Consider the following 7,147-nt stretch of genomic DNA (forward strand, 5'->3'; position numbering starts at 1 on the left):
ATACACTGACCAAAATTATAAATGCAACATTTTTGTTTTTGCTCACATTTTTCATGAGCTGAACTCAAAGATCTAAGACTTTTTCTGTGTCCTTTGCCGAGATAATCCATCCACCTCACAGGTGTGGCATATCAAGATGCTGATTAGACAGCATGATTATTGCACAGGTGTGCCTTAGGCTGGCTTTGCGAAATTGCTGGATTTTGGCAGGACCTGGAACACGCTTTCATATACATGCCGATCCAGAGCATCCCAAACATGCTCAGTGGGTGACATGTCCGGTGAGTATGCTGGCAATGCAAGAACTGGGATGTTTTCAGCTTCCAGGAATTGTGCAACATGGGGCCGTGCTTTATCATGCTGCAACATGAGATGATGGTCGTGGATGAATAGAACAACATGGGCCTCAGGATCTCGTCACAGTATCTCTGTGCATTCAAAATGCCATCAATAAAATGCACCTGTGTTCGTTGTCCATAACATACGCCTGGCCATACCATAACCCCACTGCCACCATGGGCCACTTGATCCACAATGTTGACATCAGCAAACCACTCACCCACACGACACCATACACGCTGTCTGCCATCTGCCCTGTACAGTGAAAATTGGGATTTAAGTTGGTTAAAGTCGGTTACGACGAAATGCAGTCGGGTCGAGACCCCGATGAGGAGGACGAGCATGTAGATGAGATTCCCTGAGATGGTTTATGACAGTTTGTGCAGAAATTCTTTGGTTATGCAAACCGATTGTTGCAGCAGCTGTCCGGGTGGCTGGTCTCAGACGATCTTGGAGGTGAAGATGCTGGATGTGGAGGTCCTGGGCTGGTGTGGTTACACGTGGTCTGCGGTTGTGAGGCCAGTTGGATGTACTGCCAAATTCTCTGAAACGCCTTTGGAGATGGTTTATGGTAGAGAAATGAACATTCATTTCACAGGCAACAGCTCTGGTGGACATTCCTGCAGTCAGCATGCCAATTGCACGCTCCCTCAAAATTTGCGACATCTGTGGCATTGTGCTGTGTGATAAAACCGCACATTTTAGAGTGGCCTTTTATTGTGGCCAGCCTAAGGTACACTTGTGCAATAATCATGCTGTCTAATCAGCATCTTATTATGCCACACCTGTGAGGTGGATGGATTATCTCGGCAAAGAAGAAGTGCTCACTAACACGGATTTAGACAGATTTGTGAACAATATTTGAGAGAAATAGGCCTTTTGTGTACATAGAAAAAGTCTTAGATCTTTGAGTTCAGCTCATGAAAAATGGGGGCAAAAACAAAAGTGTTGCGTTTATAATTTTGGTCAGTGTATGTTATGTCTGAGTTTTTTTTATTTAACATTTTATATTGTTTAATTTTATTATTGCAATATCATGGAGTTTCTCTTAAAAAAAGTAATAAAAAAAATCTGTGTGTCAGAAAATGTGAACAATGCACTACTTTACCACATTACTCCTAACAAAATCCTATAAGTACAATAACCCCATAATTTGGTGGCCATCACTTTTTCAAACATTGGCTGTTCAGTTTGCATTCGTGGTAATCTCATAACTTATTCATAGAAGACAGTCTGATTTGTACCATATTTAGTGTGATGACAAAGTATTGCCTTACACTGCAGTACCAGGAAGTTGGATTCTCAGAGTTTCAAATACTCCCACTTAAAGGCTGTCTGCGTCAGACCTCTCCAAAGAATACGCAGATCACACACACCCTGACTCACGAACAATGCTTGTCTCTTCATGATTTAGCTCATTTTCATTCAGCCAATATGATTTATGATTTGGTAAATGCAGAGCATTACCTTGCCAGAGCTTTGCTTTGGGAATTCAGTGCACCCGACCATTCTGAACCAATTAATGGTAGGGTGGGGGTAACTACAACTGTGTTGTACAATACAGCACATCTGTTGGCAATATAGCCACAAACGTATAAAATAAATCAAAGCTGTCCCATTTTAGGGGACACTGATGTCCGTTAGGAAGACTAGTGTAGTGCTACTCTTGTGAAAAAGACATGCACAAAATTGCATTGAATGTGCACATGTACGTACTTCAAATCTTAAAAATATATAAAAATAAAAAAACCTCTACTTGCAGATAGTGTAATATTAATATAATAAATGTCCACTTAAATATACTTAGATAATACAGATTCCTAACACACTTAAGTACACTTACATTTTTTAAATAATTCTGTTACACTTTGAACAAGTACACTTGTGTTGACTAAAGCACATGTAAAGTACTTGATTATAATTTGAACTGTTGTGTATTATTTGATATTACATTTAAAGTTAATATAAATGTACTAAATGTACTAAATTGCAACTTTATCATTTGTAAGTACAAACATAATTAAACACATAGCAGTGCAATATGGCTATATATTTGCATGGCTGTGATTCGGCCATAGGCAATCACAGCACCCCAATATACAACCATAGCGTATGGCTACAAGTGTGATATTGCGTTTATACAACAGTTTGACAGCACAAGTGTGTAAATACATAAGAAACAACAATGGAGTGTCTTTAAAAACCCTTTTTTTTGTGCAGAACTATTTCCTTCTGAAACAGGTTCAAATCTCAGTTTGACAGTTTAACAGTTGAGCCCAAGCCTCTGTTACTAATTTGAATATGTCACTTTAGAACTAGTAACAAAGGCATGTTGAGTTGCTTCATTAAAAGCTTATTGTATTATTATTAAATGTTGCATATTATGTGAAGTATTATGAAAGAGAGATGCCCTGAGCAAGTGTGATTACCTGCATCTGATACGGCATTCATTCTTCAGCTCAATCTCATATTCACAATAAAACACTACTTTGAAAGTCCGCTGAGGAAAGCGATATCTTTGTCATACTATTCTTTCATCTGCTCAGTGCATTTGTTCACTGTGATATATATATATATATATACAGGGGTTGGACAATGAAACTGAAACACTGGCCAATATAGTGTTGGAGGTTTCATGGCTATATTTATGCAGCCTGGTGGCCAGTCTTTACTGATCGCACATTCCACCAATAAGAGCAGAGTGTGAAGGTTGACTTTGTGCACCCAATAGCTCAAACACTGTACCCTGAAGGTGGTGCCGTGTATTAGGATGATAATGCACCAATACACACAGCAAGACTGGTGACAAGAGTGATTTGATGAACATGAAAGTAAAGTTAAACATCTCCCATGGCCTGCACAGTCACCAGATCTGACTAGTATTGAGCCACTTTGGGGTGTTTTGGAGGAGCGAGTCAGGAAATGTTTTCATACACCAACATCACATAGTGACCTGGCCACTGTTCTGCGAAAGGAATGGCTCAAAATCCTTCTGGCTACTTGCAGGACTTGTATTTGTCATTCCCAGGATGAAATAATGCTGTATTGGCTGCAAAAGGAGGCCAAACGGCATACTAATTGTGGTCTAAACCCAGGTGTTTCAGTTTCACTGTCCAACCCCTGTATATCACAGTATAACTGTTGTATAATATTATTTATTATTATTGTTTTCAACAAATATGCTACAGCGTAGTTGCTTTCACAAGGACATGCCAAATATATGGATCTATTTTAAATGTATAGTTGGTTTAGACAGGTTCATTATAGCTTGACGAGTGTTTTCAGGCTCAGCTTACTGTTTTGATTAAAGTTTAAATTACAATAATGTGTTGGAGAGTTTTTGTGTCAATCAAAGACAGTTTGAGCTGCTAGTCCCGTCACTAGTTCTGTTTAACATGTGTAACATCAAAATTTTGACATACACCCCCAGTGTTCTGTTTATATTATGAATTGAGCGTTCATTATTTAACCTTTGGCAGTCACTTTTCTAAACAAAGCAATAATTTGACTCCACCATGTTAATTTGACCTTCAAAGTGCATGATAATTACATGCATCAACATGAATAATAAACCACACATAACAGTTTATGTAATTGCACAACTAACATATCTTGGTCATAGGGGAGCAGCTCTGTATTTGCAATTAGGGCTTTTTTTTTTCACCTTATGTAATGAATGGATCTCTAAGGCCTGCATTGCCCTGATCCGTAGCAATTTAGCTGGATTCCATGGTTTTGAATTTCGACTGCAAGAGCAGTTCCAGGTCACTAATGTCACGGGGAGTCTCCAAGAACGAGAGTACATGCACGTATGTCATGGCGCCACATCCTCTGTGTGCACCCTGCTGAGACAGAGGCCAGAAATGTCAGGGACCTGAGTGCTGAGGTGCTATTGTCAGGGGCCACCTCAAGCTCCTGCCTTAAGACTTTTAACTACTGCAGTCCAGCATTTCTACTGGGAGAGCCCTGATTGTTGGCTTTAAGCTGACTCATGCACTGACCAGATGATGCAAACTTTGATTACAGTTTTGCCAAACTCATTAGATGTCCTGCCTTACATAGAACACAACATTTCATCGCCTTGGAATTACAAGGTTCTATCTGCATTCTGAGCACTTTTGAGATACTGAGCTTTAAAGTTTTTGTGTTCCATAGACTTCTGTAGATAGAACCATTTTTGTTTTCTAAAAAAAGTCTCAAAATGTACACAGCTTACAAAAGAAACATCACATAATGTAAATAAGTTGTCACCGAATAAGAATATGTGAATAACTCAATTTTGACAAAAAAATAGAACCTTGTATTTCTAAGGCAATGATTTGTTTCTTTAACAAAATGTTATTGTCAAACCTGACATTGTGCTTCAACTGGTTTCATGTACAACAGATTTCCAGTATAAAAAAAAAAAAAAAGTTTCACACGAAGCTATTGCACAGCTTCAGAAAACTTAGGATGTACCGTATTTTTGAATTTAATGATATTTTTATGAAGTAGGACATAAAGGAACAACATGAGAAAGAGTAAATAATGAAAATTTTCTGGGGGGGAATATTACTTTAATAATAATACTAATAATAATAACGTTCTAAAATTATCATTGGCTTATTAAATACATCAATGAATTACATAACAGTATATTATATAATAAACCATTAAGAAGAAGAAGAATGATAATATTGCAAAAAAAGAAGTATAGTATATTAATATATTAATATATTTGAATGTATGCAGGTATATTTCTATAATTAATTTCACTATGAATAATAATTATAGTTATTATTTACTTTATTATTTAGTTATTATTTTAGACACAATTACTTATATTACATATATTTAACAGTTCATTACAATAATAGCATTATTATTATTATTATTATTATTACTATTGTTGTCATATCAAACAAAATTACATAACATTATGTTGTATAATAAAATAATATATTTTTTAATTAAATTATTGGCATATTAAATAGAATGACATAATAGCGTATTATATAATAAAAAAGATAATAATAATAATAATAATAATAATAATGAGGATGATAAGGCTGAAATTCATTATTTTTATTATTATTCAAGTGAACTATTATAAATATTATAAATCATAAATCAAATTAATTATTATATATAATTTTACAGTATATAAATATATTATATAATAAAATCGTTGTTGTTATTTTATGCATAGGTATGCATAACTAAAATGGGTAATACAAGTAAAAATACATAAGAAATACATTTTTAAACAGTATTGGCTTTAAACAGTATAAACTGACTATGTTATAAATGTTAATGATTCAGTAAATGGTTCATAATGAATCTTCATTGGGAATATAATCAGACTAAATGCACAATTACTTTGGAAGATAAATCACATTTAGGTGAATCAAAACACTGTGTTGATATAAAAACATCAGAGAGAAGATATTCCATATAGGATGTAAGTTCAAATGCCCTGTGGGAGAGTGGAAGATTGATTTTTCTGTCCTTCAACAGTTCTGTAATTACATAAGAAATCCTCATAAGCTCACATGTGGAGTGGACCTAGACTGAAATTAAAGGCAATCACGGTAATTGCTTTGCTGGGCTATTACTGTAAGTAACTATGGTAAAAACCGAGCACAGATGGAGGGGCCCTCAAGCCCTGGAGATGCCCAGGTGTAGCCCCGGACCCTTTCGAGGAAAAGCCCCTCATCTTTACAGTCATTACGTGAACCTCTGAACCCAAGAGAGGTTTCCCTCTGAGACTCCAGACATCTCCAGGATAAATTGAAGACATGCAGGCAACTGAGATGATGTTTCGTCTTCTTTACTATCATTTAAAATTAATGTGGGTTGACAGGGGATTCAGGAATAACGTCAGAAAACACACTTGTGTGTCTTATACTTCAAATATTTGTAAATGTGTGTTCCACTGCATTCAGCAGCGTCATTCACGGCTTTGATTCTGTCAGTGCCAAATCGTGGGTGTTTGTTTTACTTTCTCCTGCTGAAGCAATAGATGTGGTTTGACATTTGTGATGTGCGCACTATTCATACGCCTTTTGAAGATCCTGGGGCAACGAAGAGTCAATGTCCTGACTGAAACCAGAGAGAAACATTTGTGGAGTGTGACTAACATTGGCATCATTTTGAAAGGAAGTCCATTCCTTCTGCTTTACACTCTGGCTGACTGTGTGATAACAAATTCATTGCAAGCCTTCTCTTGACTGACTTATGCCAGTCTGAATGTGTAATCACACGACGCAAGATACAGTATTCTAGTTCTTGTGGTTGGACCACCAGAGCACACAGTTTGGTTTTCAGAGTTATACAAATGTTCAGTATGCAAGAAATGTTTCCAGGCTTTTTACTTTCTATTTCATTCTCTCTAATGCAGGACTTTCTGTATACAAGAACAAATTATGAACCAAACCAGTACAGCCAATTCACTGGTCCTCAAAAATCCAGAGGCCTCAAGTGTTGTTATCTAGTTGTAGTTACTACAAGTTATCCTTCCTACTGCTAATTTATTTTTAATTAATATTGCTTTTTAATTTTAAATATAAATTTAATATAAAATAAATAAATAAAACTTTTTCATATTTTAAGATGATTTATTAATAGAATTTATTTATAACATTTATTATATATTATTTTATTATTTTATTATTATTATACAGTTTATATTGTTTAAATAATTACTGTAATTCGTATAATTTATGTCATAATAATTATTATTTATATAATTTATTAAAAATATAGGCAACACTTTATTTTAAAGCAATGTAGTTACCAGTGTTGGAAAGGTTACTTTGGAAATGTAATA

The sequence above is a fragment of the Labeo rohita genome, chromosome 16, assembly GCF_022985175.1.
Source record: "Labeo rohita strain BAU-BD-2019 chromosome 16, IGBB_LRoh.1.0, whole genome shotgun sequence".
In the NCBI taxonomy this organism is placed as follows: domain Eukaryota; kingdom Metazoa; phylum Chordata; class Actinopteri; order Cypriniformes; family Cyprinidae; genus Labeo; species Labeo rohita.